Below are 27,705 nucleotides of genomic sequence, written 5' to 3'. Positions count from 1 at the left end.
ATGGGTTAAGAAGAGATAAATATGAACTTGGGGTCACTTTACTTAGTGTGGTGTTCTGAGCATTTGCCCGCACATGAGCGAGAGACGAAAGTAAAGTCTTACAAGCATTGCAGTTTTTGCAATATTTCGCATCCCAGCATAATATTTCATATCTATCCTAACCAGAGATTCAGTAGAATTATCATGGGAATCTTTGTATTTCTACATAATTAAATTTGTGCTAATCACCCATTTCAAGGAATCCTTGGTTTTTGATCCTCTTTAATGTTTGGTAACTTGCAACAAAACACCCAGATATCTGTTTGAACTGTGAAGTATTCAGATTGCACTCATCATTTGACTTTAAATGGCATATTGTTCTTGCCATTCTGCAACATTGAACAAAGAAAAAAACAATTTAGGTTTCAATTGAAAAAGGATAAACTATTTTACTGTTCATAAAAGTTATGCAAAATCCTTAGCACTATTATTTAAACTTTAAAACCTGTGGTGTCATTAACAGCTCTTTTTGAATTAATGAACCTGATTGATGTTTATGATCCCAGTTGTTGTACAAGCAATTGAAAGGGATTGGGAGAGAAAAAGTGATATTTTGAAAAATGTATGTGACTAGATGTTGATATATTTATTTCAATTCTACAAATTAAACTTGACCTTAGTTAAAAATAAATCTGACGTGTGTAGTTTAGATGTTGACAGTGAATGTTTCATTATTTATGAATTCCAGTGTGCATGTTGGCATAAGTAAATAGTGGTGAAAATACACGTGAAAAGAATTTATATCGTGCTACTATTTACGTTCCACATTTCAATTGCCATATCAGGAGGAGTATGTTTAAAATATTGGAATAAATACAAATTCATACAAAAATAAAATGAAGTGGAGTTGCAAAAGAATAGGACTAGTCTATTTTATTAGGACACCTATTGTTATGCGAAGGAGGTTTTGAGACCATTGGAAGCTCATTTCTCTCAGCTGGCACTCCTTCAGACAGTGTAGTTAAACATTACTGTCCCCAGTAGATATCTCAGCTGCTCTGATACATGTTGCTCCATTGAATGGACAGACCTGTTAGACCAGTCACTGAAAACACTTAAGATGTTAGGATCTCATCAAATTGATTTTTTGCAGTAACATGAAATGAGCTTGTTGTGAATTGGCAGCTTATATGACAATTCTTGCCCCATAATGCAAAAGCAATGAATCTGCAATTCAGAGCAGGCAATTAATTCAATGTAGCTCCATTACAGCCAAAAACACACTTAAGTTATATTATGTTTTTAGTGTTCAATGTTTTCACTGACATTACCATTGCTGAATCCCCTACTATCAATATCTTGGGGGGTTGCTATTGACCAGCAATTAAAGTACCACTTCACGATTAAAACTCTTAACAGCTTTAAAATCTCTGCACATACACAGATAGGCAAAAAAATGTGAGTGTTATAGGAAGAAGAGAAAAAGTTACTGGCAAATAGCAGTTCAATAGCATCAGTCAACAGGTATAGACAAAAATTATTTTTTCTTCCTAAGACTTTCTGTCCCCTGAAGTTTGTTCTTCCAGTTTCTCTTTTTTTTGCCAAAGTCATGTGTTTTACACATTAATTGTTCAGTTTCTCAGTCATTGGTTAAAGCTAATAATTGATCTCATATGGTAGGAGAGAATAACTAACTGTGTTAAGGCTCAAATTTCTTGCCTCCATAGATATGGAGAGAAACCCTGCATCTTCCAATGGTCACAATTACACAAACCTATTGATAGCTACCTGATGCTGGCCAAAACCTACTTAGCACGCACACTCCAATGCCAAGCTATCTTCTCTGACGTCCCCTATTGTTTGCCTAGCAGCAGTATAAACACAATGAGTTCCAGCAAATTGTTTTTTAAAGTGCAGCAATTTCTTTCACCATCCTCAGTTTTAAAACTGTATTTTTCCTTTATGGTCCTCAATTAAAAGTGATGCCGTCTTTGTTAAAATGTTAATTTCAGTTCTTCTGTCTGTTTCTAATCAATACTAAAACTTGACTTGCCCATTTGTGCAGTCGGGTAACTCCTGTGGCCATTTTAAATTCATGCTTTTTTTGGTCTTTTTAAAAACCATTTTATTTCATGCAAGTCCTAGGTATAAAAGTGAACAATGGAATTCAAAAATCAGTAATGCATATTTTACATCATCATGACACAGTGATAGAGTTGATTAACTATACTCTTGAACACATTTATTTTCCATTTAAATGTAAAGATTGAATCTTTCCAGGAGCAATTTTAATGATAAATTCTGTGTAAAAAGTCCATCCTGAATTTTGGTCAAAAATGTATTCGTTTTTCATGTACCTCATTTACAGGCTGCCCCCTGACTTTTGCCAAAAAAATCAAAATGCTTTGTATTTTTATCCAATCGCACCTGATGCAAACCCATCTGAAAGAATCTTAGGATAGCATACCATGATGAAAGGTGACTGCTCAATTCTTTGTGTCTATGTTTATATTTTTGGCTCTTTTCATAATCTTGGGACATCTTTGGAGGAGCAATCTCAATCTGTCCGAAATGTCCTTTGTTGAAAATCTTACACCCTACTCTTTGACCCAAAATTTGGTCTTAGAAATGCAACTTCTACATGTATATGTGGTAGTTTAAATAATGCCCAAGTTTTCTGATAACCTGATTAATTGCATAATAGAGGTTGGGAAAAAATATGTTTTCCACCAATGGTTCCTGATTTTACATATATTTACTGTTACTTTTGGAGATTAAAGTATTGATAAGTGTTCCATTTAATCAAATTAATGTAGCTTGGGAAATAACACGTGGAGATGTTTGCTAGAAGCTGTGTTTTTTTAATGTATTACGACATGTAAACTATTACATCGAATCTAGAAAAAAGGTGTTTTCATTTAATTTCCTAATCATCTTGTATGGCGTATTCATTCTCACCTGGGATGTTGCCTATTGTACTGTGTTTACTTTCAACATTTGTTCTCTTCAAGCTTAAAGTTGCACTACTTGGAGAGAAATCATCTTTTACTGTTTCAGGGAAACATTATTACATCATTCAGTAAAGGCATTACACTACTGAGCAGACTTTTTTCTTTGGATAATCAATAACTTGTAAATGATACAAATTGCTCATTAACCAAAGTCCATCTTTAATGCAACAAAACTGTGAAAGTCCCAAGTGTCTTGCTTTGAAATGAAGAGTTTGGTCCCTTTGCAGTTATGTTGCTCAACTAAATTAATGGGCTAAGAAGTTAAATTTCTATCCTATCTATCACAATTTGTTTGGCCTCCTGTAATGAGGGGTATTAATTCATTAATTACTAATCATCTCAAAATCATGTTATGAACACAGGTGATGATAATACTGCATGAGCTAGATCCCAGAGTGACACCTGGCTTGATAGATCATTAGGTTTCTTTTTCTTGTATATTGTGAAGCTCAGTCAGTAAGCATATTCAGAAGAGATACCCAACGTACCTTTAGCCAGCAAACTTTAACATTTGTTACAGGAAAGAAAAAGACACAAACAGTATCACACTATACAAGAATTTTTGGAACAATCTTATCACAAACGTAAGAAAGATTGATCATTTTTTTTGTCCCAGCAATACTCATGGGTGCTCAAAACTTGGTGACGAGTCTCCTTTGTTCAGACTAGAAGAAAGTGAGGATGCTGGAGATGTTGGAGAGTCAGAGTCATAAAGTGTGATGCTGGAAAAGCACAGCAGGTCAGGCAGCATTCAAAGAGTAGGAGAATCAATGTTTTGGGCATAAACCCTTAATCAGGAATGTGAGGGGTGGGGAAGGGAGCTGAGAGGTAAAAAGAAAGGTGAGAGTGATGTAGCTGGGAAGGTGGTAAGTAGATGCAGGTGGGGGGAAGGTGATAGTAATAGATCAGAGGGGAGGATAGAGTGGACAAGTGGGAAGGAAGATGGGCAGCTAGGACAGTCAAGAGGGCAGTGCTGAGTTAGAGTGTTGGATCTGGTTGAGGTGGGGTGAGGGGAGATGAGGAAACTGGTGAAGTTGAAATCGATATTGATGTCATGTGGTTGGAGGGTCCCGAATTGGAAGATGAGGGGTTCTTCCTTCAGGTGTCGGGTGGCTTGGAGGTAGATGGACATCACCCATTCCCTTGACCACTTCCATGACTTGTTTCCCCAGCCCCAGTGTCTCATCTTCACCATAGCCATCCAGTCCCTGTATACTTCCATCCACCATGGTGAAGGCCTCCAAGCCCTCTGTTTCTTTCTCTCTCGCTGACCCAACCATACCCCTGCACCAATACACTCATTCGATTGGAGGAACAGGTCCTCACCTTCAATAACTTTTCCTTTGAATCCTCCCTCTTTCTTCAGGCCAAAGGGCTCGTCATGGGCACCCGCTTGGTCCTCAGCTATGCCTGCCTTTTTATCAGGTATGTGGAACAGTCCATCTTTTGCAGTTACACCAGCACTATTCCCCACTTTTTTTCCTCCATTAAATTGATGACTGTATTGGCACCACCTCGTTCCCATAAGGAGTTTGACCAGTTCATCAACTTCATGAACACCTTCTGCTCTGACTTCAAGTTCATCTGGACGATCTCGGACACCTCCTTCCCCTTCCTGGTCCTATCCGTCTCTATCTTCAGTGATTGACTCAACATGGACAACTACTTCAAACCCATTGACACCCACAGCTACCTGGACGACACCATCTCCCACCCCACCTCTTATAAAAATGCTATTCCTTCCTCCCAATTCCTCTGCCTCTGCCATATCTGCTCCCAGGAGGACCTATTCCACCCCAGGGCACACCAGATGACCTCCTATTTCAAGGACTACAATTTCCCTTCCCATGTAGTCAACAATGCCTTCCAGCACATCTCCTCCACTTCCTGCACCTCTGCCATTGAACCTCACTCCTCCAACTGCAACAAGGATAGAGCCACCTGTGGTCCTCACCTTCCACTCCACCAATCTCTGGATTCAGCGCATCATCTCCTTTCATTTCTGCCACCTACAGTCAGACCCCAACACAGGAGATCTATTTCCTCTCCACTCCTATCAGCATTCTTCAGAGACCACTCCGATCATGACTCCCTTGTTATGTCCACAGCTCACACCAACCCCTCCTCCATTCCCGGCACCTTCCCTTGCTGCTGCAGGAGCCAACTCCCCCCCTCCCCAAATCTCTGTTCAAGGCCGCAAAGGATCCTTCCACTTTCAGTGGAGATTTTCTTGCACATCTGAACTCATCTGTGGAGTCCATTGCTTTCATTGTGGTCTCTACGCTGGGGAGACAGGATGCCAACTTGCGGAATGTTTCAGGGAACATCTCTGGGACACACATACCAAACAACCCGACTGCCCTGGGCCGACCACTACAGCTCCCCCTCCCACTCTGCCAAGGATACACAAGTCCTGGACCACCTCCACCGCCAAATCCAAACCACCTGGCACCTGGAGGAAGAACACCTAATTTTTCACTTTTGGACCCTCCAACCACATGGTATCAATATCAACGTCACCAGTTTCCTCATCTTCTCTCCCCCCATGTCATCCCAGATCAAAGCCTCCAATTGCTCCTTGAACTATCCTACCTGTACATCTTCCTTCCCACCTATCTGCTCCACTCTTCTATCTGACCTATCATCATCATCATCCCCCACCAGCTACATCATCTCCACCCCACCCCATCCTCCTATTTATCTCTCAGTCCCCTTCCTCCCACCCTGCCTGACCTGTGCTTTTGCAGTACCACCCTCTTCAATACCTCTACTCAGAACCCATTCAGGACCTCTCACTCTTGACGGTGGACAAACATATGGCAATCCTTTCAGGTGATTACTTGGTCATTTAGCTGCAGTCACATGTCACCTTGTAAATGCTGTTTGAACTCATTTCTACCCTAGAAAAAGTTCAGATTTGCACAACTGAAAAACAACAATCCATTTTTTCATCCACTTTGTAATGCATGTTTTCAATCAGTAATTACAATGGATGCTGGAAATCTGAAATAAAAACTACATGCTGGAGAAACCCAGTAGGTCGGCACTGTCTGTGGAGACCGAAACAGTTAATGCTTCAAAACCAATATGACTCCTATTTGGAACTAAAATAGTAATAATAAATAGTGGCATCAAATAATAATATCATATTTATAACAATAAACTGGTGCAATATCACTGACTCCTGCCCACCTTTGGAATATTATCCTCTTTATTTCAACATTTCTATGACTGAAGTGCTTTTGTAAAAATTGGGTTATTTTATTGATGATCACATTTCACAGTCTTGTGACTTCTTTGCGGTTTACATTTAGCAGTCACCATAGTCATTGTCTAAGTCCGCTCTGATTCAGTGAATCAGGGTTTAGATTTTTGTGGAAACTTGGTGTGAATGTTGTTCAAGTTTCCTGGTCAAATTAGCAATCAAAGGCTTCCAGGAGTTGGCAATCTTGCAGCTTGCTAAAGTGCTAAACGTTTTTTAAGCAGGGATAAATTGTGTTTGTTGGTGTTAGCACTTACTAACCCTATTAGGAGATTGCTGCTGATTTTAGTGATGTTATTTGTTGCCTGAGGGATGCTGTTGTGCATTATCAAGCATTGCATCTCAATAAATCTGATGCCTTCAACTCTCCACAGTATTATTCCGATTCTCCACAGATCCTTACAAAATGTAAAAGAGAGTAAACAGACAACATTGCAACATTGTTTGCTTAAGTAGAGCATTTAGTATTGCAGATCATCTTAAAATGTTCCATAGTAATTGGGGAAGTAACCACAGAAGCTGTGATGATGTTTTAACAAGGCTTTTGATTCTAAGGCAAAATATAGCAGAGAGTGATTTTTAAGAGTTCTACACTGCTGAGTATTTAACTAGTCAAAAATTGCAACAACAGAAGGTTTCAGATGGGATTAGAACTGGAGAAGCAAAAACAGAAATTGCTGGAGAAACTCAGCGGGTCTGGCAGTATTTTTTATTTGTACGTGAGACACTGGATTCGCTGGCTGGCCAGCATTTATTGTCCATCCCTAGTTGCCCTAGGGAAGGTGGTGTAAGCTTCCGTCTTCAACCACTGCATTCCACCTGCTGTAGGTTGACTCCTAATGCCATTAGGAAGGGAATTCCAGGATTTTGACGCAATGACACTGACGGAATAGCGATATATTAGTGGGTTTTGAGAAGATTTGTAGTTCAGGTTGAGGTTTTGGATGTAGGTTCATTTCCAGACGCTTTGTTACCTTATAGGTAGCATCTTCAGTAGACCTCATGCAAAGCAATGCTGAAAATTCCTGCTTTCTATTTATATATTTGAGTTTCTTTCGATTGGTGATGTCATTTCCTGTGGTGATATTATATCCTCTGGTGAAGTCACTTCCAGTTCCTTTTCTCAGGTGGTGGTAGATGGAGTCTTAATTCGATGTGTTTGTTGATAGAGTTCCGGTAGGATACAACAGCATTGCTTCACATGAGGTCCACTGAAGATATTACCTAGGAAGGTAACAAAACGTCTGGAGATGAACCCTTCAGCTCAGTGAGCAAACCTACATCAAATAGCAATATATTTCCAAATCTGGATGATGAGTGGCTTGAAGGGGAACTTGCAGCTGATGATTTTCTCATGCATCTGCTGCCCTTGTCCTTCTAAATGTAAGTGGTTGGGGGTTTGGTAGGAGCTATCTATGGATCTTTTGTGAATTTCTGCAGTGCATCTTGTAGATAGTACTGAGAGTTGGTGGTGGAGGGAGTAGATAAAGTGCTAATCAAGTGGGCTGCTTTGTCCTGGATGGTGTCAAGCTTCTTGTGTTGTTGGAGCTGCACCCATCCAGGCAAATAGAAAGTATTCCATCACACTCCTGACTTGTATCTTGAAGATGGTGGACAGGCATTGGGGAGTCAGGAGGTGAGTTAACCACTGCAATATTGTTCACTCTGACTGCTATTGTGGCCATTGTTTGTATGCCAAGCCCAGTTGAGATCCTGGTCAGTGGTAGCCGCCAAGATGATGATAGTGGGGATTCTGTGATGGCAACACCATTTGAATGTCAAGGAGCAGTGGTTAGATAATCTTTTATTGAAGATGGTGACAGCCTGGTATTTGTGTGGCATGAGAGTTACTTCCCGTTTGGCACCCCAAGCCTGGATATTGTCCAGATCTTGTCGCATTCGAGCATGCACTGCTTCACTATCTGAACATTGTGCAGTCATCGGTGAACACCCCCACTTCTGACTTTATGATGGAGGGAATGTCATTTGTGAAGCAGCTAAAGATTGTTGAGCCAAGGGCAATAACCTGATGAACTCCTGGAGATGTGTCCTGGAAGTGACTGACCTCTAACAGCCAGAGCCATTTTCCTGTGTGCCAGGTATGGCTGTATCCGGTGGAGAATTTGTCCCCTGATATCCATTGATTCCAGTTTTGCTAGGAATTGTTGAGGGAGCACATTCAAATGCAGCCTTGATATCAAGGGCTGTCACTCTCTGCTCACCCCTCAATTTTTAAAAATTATTCATTTTTGTGGGATGTGGGTATCACTAGCTGCTCAAAATTTATTGCCCTTCACTAGTTGTTTTTGAGAAGATGGTGGTGAGCTGTTTTCTTGAACTACTGCAGTCCAGTTGCTGTAGGTTGACTCACAATGCCATTTGGGAAGGAGTCCCAGGATTTTGATCCAATGACAGTGAAGGAATGGCGATATATTTCTAAGTCAGGATGGTGAGTGGCTTGGAGTGGAACTTGAAGGTGGTGGTGTTCCCATATATCTACTGCCCTTTTCCTTCTAGATGGAAGTGGTCATGGGTTTTGAAGGTGCTGTCTGAGAATCTTTGGTGAATGTCTACAGAGCATCTTGCAGCTAATGCACACTGCTGCCACTGAGCATCGATGGTGGAGGGAGTGGATGTTTGTTAATGTAGTTCCAATCAAGTGGGCTACTTTATCCTGGATGGTGTCAAGCTTCTTGAGTGTTGTTGGAGCTGTACCCATCCAGGCAAGTGAGGAGTATTCCATCACCCTCCTGACCTATGCTTTATAGATGGTGGACAGACGTTCAGGCGTCAGGAGCTGTGTTACTTGCAATACAATGCAATATATTTTTAGTGTTATGTGTTCTCCTTTGTAAGAGTACTGTGTAAAGTTTTTACAATGTCTGCCTTCTTATGGCAACATCTTAGGTACAAGTTCCTAGGTACAATTCTTGGATACAGTAGAGCAACAAAAGTAGTTGCATTTCTTAGAGTTGAAAAATTAGTATAGGAATTGGACATCATTAAAGGGATGACATTGCAGTAAGGTCGGAAATTTCAAATAGACATTACATTGTAGTAGCTCAGCGCAGGGACTCCACGTGTAGTTTGACTGCCTGCACCAGACCCCAGTCCAACAGCTGTCTCCAGTCCACTCCAAGCCCCAGACTATTACGCACTGGCACTCAGCTGTTTCAAGGTAAGTTCTAGAACACCTCCCTCACTCTGGTCTCTGCCTGGGACTTGCTGTCTCTGCTATGCTGAAGGGCTGATGCCCCATGTGCTGCTCCGGGGCTTGTAGTCCGTGTGCTGCACCAGGGCTGTCAGTATTCCTAGCCACAGTATTCCTTGTCAGCCCAACCCTGAATATTGTCCAGATGTTGTTGCATTTGGACATGGCTGCTTCGGTGTCTGAGGAGTCTGTGCAATCATTGGCAAGCATATGCACTTCTGACCTTATGATGGAGGGAAGGTAATTGATGAACTAGCTGAAAATGCTTGGGCCTAGGATACTACCCTGAGGAACTCCTGCTCTGGAGCTGAGACGACTGACCTCGAACAACCTCAACCATCTTCCTATGTGTCAGGTATGAGCCCAACCAATGGAGAATTTGCCCTTTGATAATTGTTGATTCCAGGTTTGCTAGGACTCCTTGATGCCACACTTAGTCGAATGCAGCCTTGATTTCAAGGGCTGTCACTCTCGCCTCACCTCTGGAATTCAGCTCTTTTGTCCATGTTTGAACCAAGGCTGTCATGAGTTAAAGGAGCTGAGTGGATCTTGTGGAACCCAAATTGGGTATCACTGAATATGTTATTGCTGAGAAAGTGCTACTTGATAATACTGTTGATGACATCTTCCATCATATTACTGATGATGGAGCATAGACTAATGAGGTGGTCATTAGCCGGGTTGGATTTGTTCTGCTTTATATGTACAGGACATACTTGTGCAATTTTCCGCATTATTGGGAGTATGCCGGTGTTGCAATTGTATTGGAATAGCTTGGCTAAGGGAACGGCAAATTCTTGAACACAAGTCCAGTACTATTGTCAGAATGTTGTCACAGGGCCTGTAGCCTTTGCAGTAGCCAGTACCTCCAACTATTTGTTGATGTTATGTGGAATGAATCAAATTGGCTGAAGACTGGTAACTGTAGTGCTGGGGATCACTGGAGGAGGCTGAGATGGATCATCCACTTGGCACTTCTGGCTGAAGATTACTGCGAAAGCTTTGGCGTTATCCTTTACACTGATGTGCAGAGCCCTTCCATCATTGAAGGAGGGGATATTTATGGAGCTGCCACCTCCAGTGAGTTGTTTAATCATCCACCATCGTTCATGACTGGATGTGTCGGGACTGCATAGCTTAGATCCGATCTGTTGATTGTGGGGTCACTTAGTCCTTTTTATCGCTAGTTGCTTATACTGTTTGGCATGCATGTAGTCCTGGTTGATGGCTTCATCAGGTTGACATTTTGCATTCAGGTATGCCTGGTGCTGCTCCTGGCATGCCCTCCTGTACTCTCCATTGTAGCAGGGATAATTCCTTGGCTTCATGGTAATGGTTGCAGCACATATGCCAGGCCATGAGGTTGCATATTGTGCTGGAGTACAATTCTGCTGTTGTTGATGGCCCACCGCGCCTCATGGATGCCCAATCTTGAGTTGCTAGATCTTTTCAAAATCTGTCCCATTTAGCATGGTGATAGTGCCACTCAACACGATGGAGATTATTCTCAATGTGAAGGTGGGGTCTAATCTCCACAAGGATTGTGCGGTGGTCGCTCTTACCGATACAGTCATGGATAGATGTATCTGCAACTGGCAGATTGGTAAGGATGAGGTCAAGTGTGCTTTTCTCTCTGGTTCCCTCTTAACTGCTGCAGACCCACTGTACCAGCTGTGTCCTTTAGAACCCAACCAGCTCAATCAATAGTACTGCTGCCAAGCCACTTTTCTTAGTGGATATTGAAATTCCCCAGCCAGAGTACATTTTGTGCCCTTGCCAACCTTAGGCTTCCTCCAAGTGTTGTTCAACATGGAGAAGTACCGATTCATCACCTGAGGTAAGACGATATGTAGTAATCAGCAGGAGGTTTCCTTGCCTGTGTTTAACCTGAAGCCGTGAGACTACTTGGGGTCTAGAGTCAATGTTAAGGATTCCCAGAGCAACTCCCTGCTGACTGTATACCACTGTGCTGCCATTTCTGTGTCTGTCCTGGAAGTGGCTGTCCTGCAAGTGGGACAGGGATATCCAGGGATGGTGATAGTGGTGTCTGGCACATTTTCTGTAAGGTATAATTATGTGAGTATGACTGTGTTAGGCTATTGCTTGACTAGTCTATGAGACAGTTGTCTCAATATTGGCATTCGCCCCCAGATGTTAGTAAGGATCATCAGAGTTTTTCTGCCATTCTTTTTTCCATTGGCTAGTGCCAGCTGGTTTGTCCAGTTTCATTTCGTTGTTGAGATGTCATAACTGAATGACTTGCTTGGCCATTTCAGATGTGGTGCTGGAAAAGCACAGTAAGTCAGGCAGCATCTGAGGAGCAAGAAAATTGATGTTTTGGGCAAAAGCCCTTCATCCGGATTCCTGTTGTGCTTTTCTAGCACTACACTCTCGACTCTAATTTCCAGCATCTGCAGTCTTCACTTTCGTCCATTTCGGAAGGCAGTTCAGTATCAACCACATTTCTGTGACTCTGAAGTCACGTATAGACCAGACCATGTGAAAATGCCAAATTTCCTTCCATGAAGAACATTACTGAGCCAACTGGGTTTTCTACGAATTGACAATGGTTTCGTGGTCATCAGTCGATGCTTAATTCCAAATATTTTATTGAATCCAAATTCCACTCTGTGGTAGGATTCAAACCTGAGCCGCCAGAACATTAGCTGAGTTTCTGGATTAATAATAATACCACTGGGACATCACCTCCCCAAACAGTGGCTATGGAGAGAAAGCAGAGTCAGTGTTTCTGCTCCAGTAACCCTTGTTCACAGATTCATCAAATATGCCATCTTTTCCTAATTACAGAGTGTTTGGAGAGGAGATAGTAAAGGAGTAACCAACAAGTGGAGACTAAGCCCATGGGAGATAACAGCAGTTGGGCCAACAAAGGGATGGATAATTTTGAGGTGGGGAGAAAGAAAAGCTGATAAGATGGACTGTTAAGAGAAAATGGGTTCACTGTGATGAAAGTAGCCCATGCAATGACAGAGCCAGGGATGCGATAAAGGATTTGGAAGCAAGAATTCGGGCCCTAATGTTATTGAATTCGAGATCGAGTCCTGAAAGCTGCAAGGTCTCGAGCAAAATGAGATGCTGTTCTTTCAACTGCACTGAACTTTGCAGGAGCACTGCAGCAAGCCCAAGATAGAAATGTTGACCAGGGAACATGGCGGTGTGTTGAAGGAGTAGACAACCAGAAGCTTGTGATTATTTTGCAGACAGAATGTAGGTGTTTTCATTAGGACTGGAAAGTATTGAAAAGCTAAGATATACAGAAAATAAAAGTGAGGATTTTCAAGTGGAAGTGTTGAGAGACATGAGAAGAGATGTGTGACTGAAACTTAATGTAGACAAAATGTAGGGTAGTTTTGGAGGTTTGGATGAGTAGAAATAATAAATAGAAGTCAAATTTTGCATCCAGTCTCCCTACCTCAGAGTGCCAAAGATCTTGTGAAGGTAGAAGCAAATAGGTTTGGATCAAATACACCCGTAATTTGAAACTTTCCACTAGGTCACACAGTATGTTCCCATATACTGTAGCGCAAAGCACCGACATTTAACTATATTGTATTCTTTCCTTCCTTTAGAGATTCAGTAAGATTATTGGGATATTATATGTCCTGCTGGAGAAATGGGAGTGGTGGTTTTATCAAAAAGAAAATTGCTCCATGCAGGCTGTCAAAGATTGTGTCGCTTGAAAAGTACAGCCGATCAGGCAGCATCTGAAGAGCAGGAGAGTCGACATTTCTGGCATAAGCCGTTATGCCTGAAACATCGATTCTCCTGCTCCTTGATGTAGCCTGACCAGCTGTGCTTTTTCAGCACTATACTCTTCATCTCCAGCATCTGCAGTCCTCACTTTCTCCATTCAAGCAGTGTAAGAACCTCTATCAGTATACACTTGTGGGTGATATTGCAGGGTTGTGATTTGCAAAATGGCAATGTTGATCCGGTTAGCATTTTCCAGAGGCGTGTAACTGTAGTGGCACAAGTGTTAAATGACATGTTTATAAAAACAAATTGTAATGTATTAAATTGAAATTAGGTTGCAGTGGTCTTTTGATGACCTGAAACCTGCAGGAAAATCGATTATGCATTTCTTAACCACACAGACATCTTGATTGAGCTTTTTAACTTTTTTAACTTTCATATTCTCTAATTTAAATTTTATAATTGCAATATCTCATTTACATTTCAGTCAGTGTAATTATAGCTGTCTCATGCTGCTTAAAAAGTTGAGAAATTAACACTTTTAGTTTCTTAAATTGAAACTTGCATTTCATTTTGCTGGTTTTGTTGCATTCCACATTGATTTCAAAGAATTATTTGTAAATTTAAATAAATGGGCTTAAAACTTCAAAAGTTCCAAATGTCCCTCAACAATTGGGCAACATTTTATCACTACCATAAAGAAATATGTCAGTGGAACATGGTAGTTTATTAGTAAGATACTGCATGTTAGAAGCCTATCACTATCTTTCAGCCTGACATCAGAAGAGCAATTGTTGTGAATATTAATTGTTGTGTGGTCTGAAACTGATGGCAGGATAGTGATACTTGGGATGATTGTGGGTTTTTCAAAACTCCCCTCTGCGATAAACTGGCTATCAGACACATTCCAGCCATTTTGCTTATCAGCTTAAGAGATTCAGGGGAGGGAGAATTGGGGCTTTTTGAGGTAGCTGTCACAGTGCTTGCTGCTGTTAACTGGATAACCATGATGATGGGAGGAATTGAGGTTGACCACTTCAACTAGATATCTTTGGACTTTTTTTTTCCCTGTCGTATCTGTCATCTGAGTTATTGTGCAAATGCTAATAAAAATTCAACGTGACTAGGCATTTTGTTTGATGCTAAGAACCATCTTTTCGATTCAGTGTAATTTTACATGACCCTGAAGAGCATCATTATTTTGGTGTTTCTTTATCTTCAAAATTCTCTTAAACTGTATATTTCACACTGTAAGCATAACATACTATGTCTACTAAATTGTCTATATATAAACCAAAAGAGTCATCACTCATGTTGCTGTTTGAATTATATGTATCGCAAACATTTTATTAACTGGCACCTCTGGGGCCAGGAATATGTCAGTTGATCAAATATTTCAGATAATAAAGAGATTCGCATAACTGCAGTAAGCCCTGATCTAGTTAAACTTTGAAACATCAATATCTCTCAAAATGTCTGTGTAAAAATATCAACACACCTCCTAAAGTCAATGTAAAAACACAAATGTAATACAGACGATATACGCATCCCTCTAACACTTTATTTACAGCATAAATACTCAGACATTATGGTAGATAATTATTGCCAGTTTATCAAGAGTGCCAGTTGATAAGATGCCATTTAAAACAAAGTTTGCAATCCATGTTACAGGAATAAACCTCAAACAGTTCCTTGTTTATTTGAACCAAAACCGTACAATTCTCACCAGCAAACATCTTTCATAACATGGGCATTGAGTGATTGACAGCATGAATAAATATATAGGCGGAACCTTATTTGAAACAAATTTAGACTCTTTTTAATTGAATTTAAGACTACATTTTTATGTTAAGCTCCATTATTGAGTAGAGGGAGAAAGCAAAATAAATAATGGTAAGAGGAATTATTTCAAATGGAAGTGGTAGCACAGTGATACAGGAAAGATTTCAAACATGAATCAAAGTTTGACGCAGTTTTTGAATATTTGAAAATTAAAGCAACATGGTACTAATAAACATCATTGAACTCCAGAGATAGTGCAGTTGTAAATCCAAACCTCCAGTAATATTTGATTCCACCTGCACATTCATAACCAATTTTTGGTTTTGTTTTTGTAATAGGTGTAGATCTTCATAAAAGCAAGAATACTTTCTGTGAAGGATCATTTTAAGATCTCATCCCGCTTGGGCTGTCATTTCAGCTCCAGGCAGCATGAAGAAAGAATGCACCTGACTGATTAACCAGTACAGGCTGTCATTTGGAGGTGATCCTTTAATCTGCACAAGTCTGTGTGTGATCATAGGATTGGACCTAGGGTAAAAGGATTGGTTGCTGATAACTACCTCGCTCCTGCTGTCTGTCTGTCTCTCTCTCTCCCTTCATCCCTTCATCACCAACCTCCCCCATCTCCTACACCTCCTGTGAACCTCAAACCCAAAAAACCCTCCCAAACAAAGCTGCTTAACTATAGAGCTCTTTACCTTCTAGCCAGCAGGCAGTTCACAGTAACTGGGACTTCCTCATTTCAGGTCTTATTTTTGATAGTCCACCAGCCATCAATCAGTGGTCTGAATTCCAGAAGATCTACCATGCTTTCAGTTTTATAGATCATGGAGGTCCCTTCTCTAAGCTCTTGTTTTTCAGATTTAGACTGAAAAAGTTGAAAATCCTGGCCAAAGATTTGTGCTTATTTAGAATAATTTACAACACAGATCATCTACAATCACCTCATAGTCTGTTAACTTTGAAAGTGTAGTCACTGTTGTAACGTAGCAAAAAACAGCAGCCAATTTCTACATGGATAGCTGCCACAAACTGCAGTGTTATAACAGCCAGACAATCTGCTGTTGTAATGTTGATTGAGAGCTAACGTTTGATAGGGTTCCAGGGATAACTTTCTGTTCTTTGCTAAATGATGTCATGGGATCTCTTTTTGTTTACCTGAGGGGAAAAATAGGGCTGATCTAAAAGATGGCATTTCCATTAGCTACTCAGTGAGGAGCACTCCCTCAGGTTTATACTCGAATGTCAGTCTTGATCTTTATGCTCAAGCCCTGGATTGAGACTTGAACCAGCAACTTTGCAACTCAATTGATGAAAGAGCTACTGAGTCATGTCTGACACCATTTGGAGATGCCGGTGTTGGACTGGGGTGTCCTGTTCGGGAAAATTCCACAGTAGATTCCAGGAGGTTGTATAAGATTATGAAGTTTAAAAATCACACAACACCAGGTTATAGTCCAACAGGTTTAATTGGAAGCGCACTAGCTTTCGGAGCGCTGCTCCTTCATCAGGTGATTGTGGAGGGCTCGGTCATAACACTGAATTTATAGCAAAAATTGTGATGTAACAGAAATTATACATTGAAAAATTGTTTGTCTGTTAAGCCTTTCATTTGTTAGAATACAGTGATAGTTTCACTTCTTTCATATGTAAATCACAAAACCTTTTTTTTAAAAAGTTGCATTCTCGGGTTAGCTGTTAACAATGGTGATAGCTAGACACTATTGTTAACAGCTAACCCGAGAATGCAACTTTTTTAAAAAAAAGGTTTTGTGATTTACACATGAAAGAAGTGAAACTATCACTGTATTCTAACAGATGAAAGGCTTAACAGACAATCAGTTTTTCAGTGTATAATTTCAGTTACATCATACTGTAAATTTTTGCTATAAATTCTGCATTACGATCGAGCCCTCCACTATCACCTGATGAAGGAGCGTCGCTCCGAAAGCTAGTGTGCTTCCAATTAAACCTGTTGGACTATAACCTGGTGTTGTGTGATTTTTGTCTGACACCATAATTACCAATGTGAGGGCGATGCATTGTTGGAAGTTTTGAGTTATAAAGCTGGCTATGCGTAGACTTTAGGTTAGGGAAAAAGGACCTCTGCACCATGACACAATCTGCTGTTTGCCAACAATGGAAAAACAATGATTAAAAATGAACTTTGAAAAAGTGCCAGGTGTTCAGTCTATCACTTCGATTTTTTTCTATTTCACTTTGCAGATATGACTTGTGATAGACTACTACCTGGAATTAGTGTTTCTGACATGACTATATAGAACATCACAGTGCAAAACAGGCCCTTTGGCCCTCGATGTTGCGCCGACCTGTGAAATCAATCTGAAGCCTATCTAACCTACGCTGTTAGATTTTCATTGATATGTCGATCCAATGACCATTTAAATGCCCCTAAAGTTGATGAGTCCACTACTGTTGCAATTTAATTTAGATTACACCAAATGAGTTGAATATGTTTGTGACAATGGAAGATGAAACTCCTCATATCAACTCAAATTGTATGGTATAACTAATGTTAACAGTGCCATTTCAGAGTGTAAGATGCATATTTTCATTTTAGTTTAGCACAACATTTTAAGTTGGAGCATGTAACGATCTGTTCTACTGTCCTTTTCAAACGTTTCCATTTTGGAAATATTAAACAAAGTTGGAAGGTTGAATTCAAAAACAAAATGTTGATATTCTTCACAATGCGTGGTTACAAATAAGTGAACAAGACTCTCCTCAGATAAAGGCTGTTGTCAAGCCTCACTGAGGTAGCATACTGGAAACCAAGGCCCATATTCCTGGCATTATCACTTAAATTAAAAATTTAATAATGTGCACAAAATTCACCAGTTTACCTGATTTTTAAACCCATATTTATTGATTGATTGATTGAAAGAATGGACCAGGTTTCCATATTAATTAAGAACTACTATTTATTACAAGTACAGCGTTATAAACCATCAGCATTTTACACTGTTAATTAAAATTCTAATGCCCTTATAAACATTCCTGCCCATGCAGATGCTGTTAAATTCTCCTGTAATAGACAAACGTTTATCTTTGTTAATATTTTCCTTTGTGTATACACATAAAAGCTTTAATAGTTTGTTTTTTTCCCTTGCAAGTTTATATGTGTATTCAATTCTCCCTTTCTGTATTAGTTTTGTGGTCCTCCTTTGCTGTACTCTAGCTTACTACATTTTTGGCAACTGTAGAAGTTTCCTCCTTCGATCTAATTTAATCTCCTTTGTTAACCAGGGCTGACTCACTTTTCCTGTTAGGTTTTTTGAACTTCAAAGGAATGTGGAATGTATGTTTGTTGTAAAGTATATATTGATTCCTTAAATATTAGCCATTGCCTGTCTACCATCATACCTTTTAATAATTTCACAATCCACACGGCCAGCTTGCCCCCTTGTGCCTTATATTTCTGTTTGTTTAGATTTAACACCCTAGTTTTGTATTGAAATGCATTGTTTTTGAACATAATGGAAATTTCTACCATATTACGGTTACTCTTCCTGAAACTTTCTTTCAAGCCACTGTTAATTAGCTTATTGTGATTGCATAACAAATCTAAAGTAGCCTGTTCCCGAGTTGGTTTCTCATCATGCCACTCTAGAAAACCATTCAGTAAGCATTCCAGGAATTCATCCTCTCGAGCATTGGTGTTTATTAGGTTCACCCAGTTGATGCATAGATTGAAGTCACCATGATTAGTGTTACACTTGTCACATGTACCTCTAAATTCCTGATGCTTTACCTTGCCTTACATTATCACTTGTGCTTGGTGGCCTGTGGGCTGATGCCCGAAACGTCGATTCTCCTGTTCCTTGGATGCTGCCTGACCTGCTGCGCTTTTCCAGCAACACATTTTCAGCTCTGATCTCCAGCATCTGCAGTCCTCACTTTCTCCTGTGAACAATATGTACCAATATTTGGTTTGCCTTTCTGTTTGTTAGTTCTACCCAAATTAATTCTACATCTTATTCTTCCAATCTGAGATCTTTTCTAACTGAATGGTATTTTAAGTGATCCCATCCCTTACTAATTGCTCTATGCTACATCCTTTTCTGTCTTTTTAGCTTGTCCTTTTTAAATGTCAAATATATTTGAATATACCAATTCTAGCCATTGATAACCAACTTTTCAGCCATGTCCCATTCTCATTAATGGAAAGTAAATAATACCCATTTACTTCGATAAATATTGCATGGATTCAGGTAGAGGGCCTTCAATCCCACTTTTTAATGTCTATTTTCAAATTAAACATTTCTGTTAAATGTTGACATTTGATTATACTGCCTTTCAGTTTGATGTAGTGCTATTCCATTCCCCACTATCATTGTCTTACTCTTGTCCGTATTCCCATCTGGTTTCTCCTTCCCCAAAAGCAGTTTAAACCCTCTCCAACATTTCCAGCCAATCTCCTTGTGAGGATATTAATCCTGGTTGTGTAATATGTCAGCGCTAGACCCGACCCCACAACTAGGAAACAAAATGACATATCTCCTATGAAAATTACACAACTTCGGACAATTAAACAAGACGGAATTCCAGAAAATGTAACCAGACGGGACCAGCACCCCATAATTCTACGGACTACCAAAGATCCATAAACCAGGAGCCCCCCTCTCAGACCCATAGTCTCACTACCCGGAACACCAACTTACAGACTGGCCAAAGAACTACACGCAAGACTGAAATACCTAGTAGAAGAGTCACAGCATTCCATCCAGAATTCCTAAAAATCATCAAAAACACCAAAATAGAGGAAGATGAAACAATGATCTCATTCGATGTAACAGCACTCTTCACCTCCATCAACATCGACCTGGCAAAGGAAACACTTACCACACTTTTAGAAGAGACCATCACACACCCCCAACCACCATTAATCACATTACCAATAAAAACATCATGAAGCTAGTGGACCTGTGCCTCACCACCCACTTCACTTTCAACAACATAATCTACAAACAAACCAACGGCACACCTATGGGATCTACACTATCAGGACTCATAGCAGAAGCGGTAATGCAAAGACTAGAACAAACAGCCCTACCAACCATCAAACCAAAAATCTGGGTCCACTACGTAGATGACACCTTTGTCATCACAAAACGAAACAAGACAGAAGAGAAATTCAACATCATCAACAACACTCTCATAGGCATAAAGTTCATCAAGGAGGAAGAAACGGACAACAAACTCGCATTCCTGGATGTCACAGTAGAAAGAAAGGACAACAGAGAACTACAAACCTGCGTATACAGAAAACTGACAAACACTGACCAAATACTTAACTACACCAGCAACCAACCCAACACACACAAACGAAGCTGTAACAGAACTCTATTCCAACAAGCCACCACACACTGCAGCACAGATGAACTTCGTAAAACAGAGGAGAACCACCTATACAACGTATTCAAGAAGAACGGATACTCAAAAAATACAGTCCACAGATTCCTCAAGAACAAACCATGACAAGCAGAGCAAACACAGCCAGAAACCCTAACCACCTTACCATACATCAAAGAAGTTTCAGAAATAACAGCCAGACTACTAAGACCCCTCGGAATCCTAGTAGCACACAAACCCACCAACACTCTCAAACAAAAACTAACAAACTTAAGAGACCCAGTACAACCCATGGACAAAACCAACGTCATCTACAAAATTCCATGCAAGGACTGCCACAAACATTACATAGGACAAACAGGAAGAAAGTTAGCCACCAGGATACACGATCACCTGCTAGCCACAAAAAGACATGACCCTCTCTCCTTCGTAGCCCTACACACGGATGAAAAAAAACCACCATTTTGACTGGGACAACACATCTATCCTGAGACAGGCTAAGCAAAGACATGCCAGAGAATTCCTAGAGGGCTGGCACTCCAACCACAACACCATAAACAAACACATACAAACACAAAACAAACACAGGAACCCCATCCAGGATAAACATATAAATAGAAAGCAGGAGACAACAGCTTCGCTTCACTTGGAGGTTGCCACTGATTATGTTACCTAGCCAGGTAATGAAACATATGGATATCAAACCTACAGCTCAGTGAGCAAACCTACACCCTAAATATGTCCTCCTTTTAAAACAGCCTTTTTCGAGAAGGTTTATAAGGATAAGCCCAATAATTACTGACCAGTAAGGAAGCTTCTAGAAACAATTATTCGAGAGAGAATTAATAGTTACCTGGGTTGATTAAAAACAGTCAGCATGGATTTCTAAAGGGAGAATCTTGAGTAACTGACCTATTGGAGTTTTGTTTTGAAGAGTAACAGGCATGATGAGGGTAGAACTGCTGATGTGGTACATGTGGACTTTCAGAGGGTGCTCAATACAGTGACATACAATAGACTTGAGGAAAGTATAGGATGTGGAGTGAAAGAGTCACCAAGCAACTTGGATACAAATGAATGGTTAATGGTTCTTTTTCAGGCTGGAGCAAGGTTCCCAGGGTCAGCACCTTGGTTTTTCTGATAAGTGATCTAGATCTTGATGCACAGAGAGCATTTTTAAAGTTTGCAGATGACACAAAACCTGGAAGAATTGTAAACAGTGAAGCAGACAGTATAGAACTCCAGAAGGACATAGATAAACTTGCGGAGTGGGCAGCTAGGTGACAGATGCGTAACAAAGCAGAGGCATGTGAAATGTTGCATTTTGGTCAGGGCAATCTAAAATGGGGGTAACAGTTCTAAAGTGGGAGATGCAAAAGCAGAAAGGCCAGGGTGTATATGTGCACAGATCATTGAATGTGGCAGGACAGTTTGAGTGATAAGCATACTGTCTTCTTGTTTTTATTAATAGGGACATACAAGAGCAAGGAGGTGGTGCTGAACTTGTATAAATCACTTGTTAGGCCTCAGCTGGAATAATCTCTGCAGTTCTGGGTGCCACATTATTGAAGGATGTGAATGCTTTGGAGAGAATGCAGAAACACTTTACAAGAATGGATCTGGGGATAAGGAGCTACAGTTACGAGGATCGATTTGATGAAGTTGGGACTATTCTACTCTGAGAGATAAATAGACAATAGACAATAGATGCAGGAGTAGGCCATTCAGCCCTTCGAGCCTGCACCGCCATTCAATATGATCATGGCTGATCATTCCCAATCAGTGTCCTGTTCCAGCCTTATCTCCATAACCCTTGAATCCACTATCTTTAAGAGTTCTATCCAATTCTTTCTTAAATGAATCCAGAGACTGGGCCTCCACTGCCCTCTGGGGCAGAGCATTCCACACAGCCACCACTCTCTGGGTGAAGTAGTTTCTCCTCATCTCTGTCCTAAATGGTCTACCCCGTATTTTTAAGTTGTGTCCTCTGGTTCGGCACTCCCCCATCAGCGGAAATATGTTTCCTCCTGCCAGAGTGTCCAATTCTTTCATAATCCTATACATTTCAATCAGATCCCCTCTCAGTCTTCTAAACTCAAGGGTATACAAGCCCAGTCGCTTCAGTCTTTCCGTGTAAGGCAATCCTGCCATTCCAGGAATTGACCTCGTGAACCTACGCTGCACTCCCTTAATAGCCAGAATGTCTTTCCTCAAATTTGGAGACCAGAACTGTACACAGTACTCCAGGTGTGGTCTCACCAGGGCCCTGCACAGCTGCAGAAGCACCTCTTTGCTTCTATACTCAATTCCTCTTGTTATGAAGGCCAGCATGCTATTAGCCTTCTTCACGACCTGCTATACCTGCATGCTTGCTTTCATTGACTGGTGGACAAGAACACCCAGATCTCTCTGAACAGCCCCTTTACCTAATTTGATACCATTGAGGTAGTAATCTGCCTTCCTGTTCTTGCCACCAAAGTGGATAACCAGACATTTATCCACATTAAACTGCATCTGCCATGCATCTGCCCACTCACCTAACCTGTCCAGATCACCCTGTAATCTCCTAACATCCTCATCACATTTCACCCTACCACCCAGCTTTGTATCATCAGCAAATTTGCTAATGTTATTGCTGATACCATCTTCTATATCATTTACATATATTGTAAAAAGCTGCGGTCCCAGCACGGATCCCTGCGGTACCCCACTGGTCACTGCCTGCCATTCCGAAATGGAGCCGTTAATCACTACCCTTTGTTTCCTATTAGCCAACCAATTCTCTATCCAATCTAGTACTTTGCCCCCAATACTGTGCGCCCTAATTTTACTCACTAACCTCTTGTGTGGGACTTTATCAAAAGCTTTCTGAAAGTCCAGGTACACTACATCCACTGGATCTCCCTCGTCCATCTTCCGAGTTACATCCTCAAAAAATTCAAGAAGATTAGTCAAGCATGATTTCCCCTTCATAAATCCATGCTGACTCTGTCCTATCCTGTTACTATTATCCAGATGTGCCGTAATTTCATCCTTTATAATAGACTCCAGCATCTTTCCCACCACTGAGGTCAGACTAACTGGTCTATAATTTCCTGCTTTCTCCCGCCCACCCTTCTTAAAAAGTGGCACAACGTTAGCCGCCCTCCAATCCTCAGGAACCGACCCCGATTCTATTGAAAATAATCACCAGCGCATCCACGATTTCCCGAGCCACCTCCTTCAGTACCCTGGGATGCAGGCCATCAGGTCCCGGAGACTTATCAACCTTCAGACCTAACAGTCTCTCCAACACCAAATCCTGGCAAATATAAATTCCCTTAAGTTCAGGTCCTTCAGCCACTGTTACCTCAGGGAGATTGCTTCTGTCTTCCCCAGTGAACACAGATCTGAAGTACCCATTTAATTCCTCTGCCATTTCTTTGTTCCCAGTAATATATTCCCCTGTTTCTGTCTTCAAGGGCCCAATTTTTGTCGTAACCATTTTTTTGCCTTGGACATACCTAAAAAAGCTTTTACTATCCTCCTTTATATTCTTGGCCAGTTTACCTTCATACCTCATTTTTTCTCTGCGTAAAGGTTAAGAGGAGACATGATGAAGGTTTTCAAAATCATGACTGAGCTGAATAAAGTAGACAGTGAAACTGTCCCTGCTTCTGAGGGGAGCAAGAATGAATGAATGAATGATTTTGTTGTCACGTGTATTTCACAGTGAGAAATACAGTAAAATATATTGAAAAGCTTTTTCACGGTTGCCATGATCTGGCACCATTTTGAATAGTTTTAAGAATAAGAGACGGGAAAAAGATATAGCTTAAAGAGTCCATCAGTCCTGAGCCAAGAGCATAGATTTGAAGTATTTTATCTCTCTAGACCTGCAAGTTTATTTCCTTCAAATGACTGTCCAGTTTCCTTTCGACATTATTGACCATCGCTGCTTCTGCTACAATTGTGGGCCGTGAGTTTCAGATTATCGCCACTCCCTGCTGCCACCCATGTATTAAAAATTTGCTCATTGACAACAAGGTCCTCAAATCCCATGTTAAACTTTAATGCTATTTAGTTCTTTGAGATGTGCATGGCCTGAATCCTGAATTAAAATGTCGTCTTTACTAGGACTCTGAAAGTTGTCAAAAAAGCAATAATTGTTTCTTATATCTGACATTATCTGTCATGTACAGCTTCCCTGGCCTCCCTGGAACCTTCAACATTGTTCCAGGAGAAAAATGGAACCAGAAGTTTCATTGAACTAAAAGTTTGCAATAATAATGCATCAAGCATATTGACCAGAAATAATTGAGTCAAATTCTTGTGAAGAATTGATAAAATTTTCTGAACTAAGTTGTTGTATTGTTGGAACAGTCATATCTTTGGCATTTCCTTATGAGTAACTGACATCCTCATCCTCTACCCTCCCAGTTAACAGTCTAGCAATGAGCTATGCTGTGCATTGTAAACCTTGAAATTAGCACGCTTTCTAAAAAAAAACTATTTGTAACTGTAACCAGGAACAGGAGCAGAAAACAGAGGCCCTTGGCCTATGACACAAACACAGCAGGCACCCGGGAAGCTCAGACCCTGGTTATTCGATCCTGACTGTAGCCAGCTCCAAAGACCAAGCCAACTTTGAATTTTAATAGAGAAAGCAAATTGAAAGTACTAATAAAAATTCTGAACATGAGACGTAATGTAATAAGTGATCCAGTTTTCTTGAAACGATAACCTTGGTCAGTAGGGCTATTATTTACTTGGAAGTTGTTTTTAGGTGTCAGTTTCTAAGTTTTCCACATTATAACAATCGCACTAGGAGCCTTTCATGTTTAAAAAGAAATTCAAACAGTCAGTGACCAACTGAAAGAAATTATGCCCCACTCTTCCATGCCTTAAAACAAATGAATGTTAATATCTAAGAAACAATTAAAGCAAAAGCAAACCTCACTAAATAAAGAATACCTTGGGTGAATATGTGTTTCTTGCATGGATATTAGATTAAACTCCTCAATTGAATGAATCTTCCTTTTTCCTCTGACGTAGAAAATAGATGCAAGAGTAGGCCATTCAGCCCTTTTGAGCCTTGCACCACCATTCAATACAATTGTGGCTGATCATGCAATCTCAGTATCGCATTCCTGCCTTCTCCTCATACCCTTTGATCCCTTTAGCTGCCACAGCCACGTCCAGCTCCTCTTGAATATATCTAATGAACCGGAGCCATCAGCTTCCTGTGGGAGGGAATTCCACAGATTCGCAATTCTCTGAATGAAGTAATTCTTCCTCATCTCAGTCCTGAATAGATTACCCCTTATTCTTAGACTGTGACCCTTTTTATTCTGGACTTCCCCAACATTCTAGCCTGTCCAGTCCCATCAGGATTTTAAAAGTTTCTATGAGTCCCACCTCCCCACCCACCCCCAATTCTTCAAAATTCCAGCAAATACAAGCCCAGTTGTTCCAGTCTTTCCTCATACATTAGTTCTGCCATCCCAGGAATCAGATTGGTGAATCTTTGCTGGACTCCCTCAATAGGAAGAATATCCTTTCTCAGAATAGGAGACCAAAACTGCACAGCATACTCAAGGTGTGGCCTCAACAAGGCCCTATATAACTGCAGCAAGACATCCTTATTCTGATACTCAAATCCACTTGCTGTGAAGGCCAGCATGCCATTAGTTTTCCTCACCGCCTGCTGCACCTGCACGCCAACCTTCAGTGACTGTTCCACCATGACACCCAGGTCTTGTTGCACCTCCCCTTTTCCTAAACTGCCGCAATTCAGATAAGCTGCCTTCCTGTTTTTGTGACCGAAGTGGGTGTCCTCACATTTATCCACATTATATTGCATTTGCCAAGTATTTGCCCACTCAGCCAGCTTGTCCAAGTCCCTCTGCAGCCCCTTGGTATTCTCCTCACAGCACACATTGCCACCTAGCTTAGTGTCATCTGCAAAATTGGAGGTGTGTAATTCAATTCATTCATCCAAATCACTTATGTACATTGTGAATAGCTGGGGTCCGAGCACTGAACCCTGCGGCAGCCATTCATCACTGCCTGCCGCAGGGTTCAAGGACCTATTTATTCCAAATCTCTGCTTTCTGTTTGTCCTCTGTCCATTTCAATGCATTACCTCCGATATCAGGAGCTTTAATTTTCCTTACTACTGTCTTGTGTGGAACCTTGTCAAAAGCCTTTTAGAATTCAGGTACAAAAATCCACTGATTCACCATTGTCTACTGTACTGGTCTTATCCTGAAAAAATTCCAGAAGATTTGTTAAGCATGATTTCCCTTTAGTGAATCCATGCTGACTAGGATTAATTCTGTCACCACTTTCCAAAAGCGCAGTTATTACATCCTTAATGATTGACTCCAGCATTTCCCCCACCACTGATGCCAGGTGAACTGTCCTATAATTTCCCATTTTCTCTCTCTTGGGATCCCTTCACTAGTTTCCAGCCAAGCAACTGCCCATCACTCGATCAGCACCTCATGATTACAGGCATGCAAGTTCAATCATGAGCTTCTCTGTATGAAACCAATTGACTTAGTGCCTGCACCTCAGCATTAGCCTTGGTTTCTGGAAGTACTTCTGATTTCTAGCTACTTCTCAGCTCATTGTACATACTCTCCACCTGCTGAACTCCGAGTTTACACATACATTTTAGCTCTAACTCCAAAGACCTTCTGAAAATCCCACAACTTCCAGAAGTCCAAACAACGCCCCATCCTGAATTTCCAAGCCAACAGATAGATATACTCATTAATTAGCTTCAAAACCAAATATCTTGGCTGTGAGGTCTACATGAATACTTCCAATTCCTGATGAAATCCAGACAATTCTCCTCAGTTTCTTGGTGAAAGGATGGTTACCTATAATTTTTTGACCCTTAACTTTGACCTAATGCACACAGAATGCTTTGAAGTCCCACAGTGTAATATATTCCTAGCAATTTCTAATGTCCATCATTTTAATTACCTGAACCTTAACAAATGTATATTTAAAACATGAATTATGAACTAAATGCTCACAGCTACATGAAATTGCACTAAATTAGTGATTTCTTCTAAGCATGAAAAAATTGAGAAATAAAAATAACACCGGTTCAGCTGGTATGTTTTTAGATTTGGTTTAGATACATTGGAACACATAATTGGAAGCACTATATTGCATAAAAGAAAGGAGCAGGGACAGGCCACTCTGCTCCTTAAGTCTGTTCTGACATTTAATAAGATCATGGCTGACTTAATTGTAATTTCGTATTCACATTCCTGCCTACCCTGGTAACCTTGTATCTCCATGCTTACCAAGAATCTGTCTACCTCTGACTTAGGAACAGTTGAGCAGTCTGCTTCTACTGCTTTTTCAGAAAGAGAGTT

At 40.7% G+C, this 27,705-nt stretch overlaps 1 protein-coding gene across 4 annotated transcripts in view; it reads left to right on the top strand.

The window, feature by feature from the left end:
- The window catches only part of zfpm1 (zinc finger protein, FOG family member 1), a 268,052-nt gene that overhangs the window by 112,408 nt on the left and 127,939 nt on the right, over positions 1-27,705 (top strand). The window lies entirely within an intron of this gene.

Source organism: Chiloscyllium punctatum, chromosome 26 (assembly GCF_047496795.1).
Source record: "Chiloscyllium punctatum isolate Juve2018m chromosome 26, sChiPun1.3, whole genome shotgun sequence".
NCBI lineage: Eukaryota > Metazoa > Chordata > Chondrichthyes > Orectolobiformes > Hemiscylliidae > Chiloscyllium > Chiloscyllium punctatum.
The sequence above is the reverse complement of the archived record's forward strand: the minus strand, read 5'-3'. Positions and strand labels throughout refer to the sequence as shown.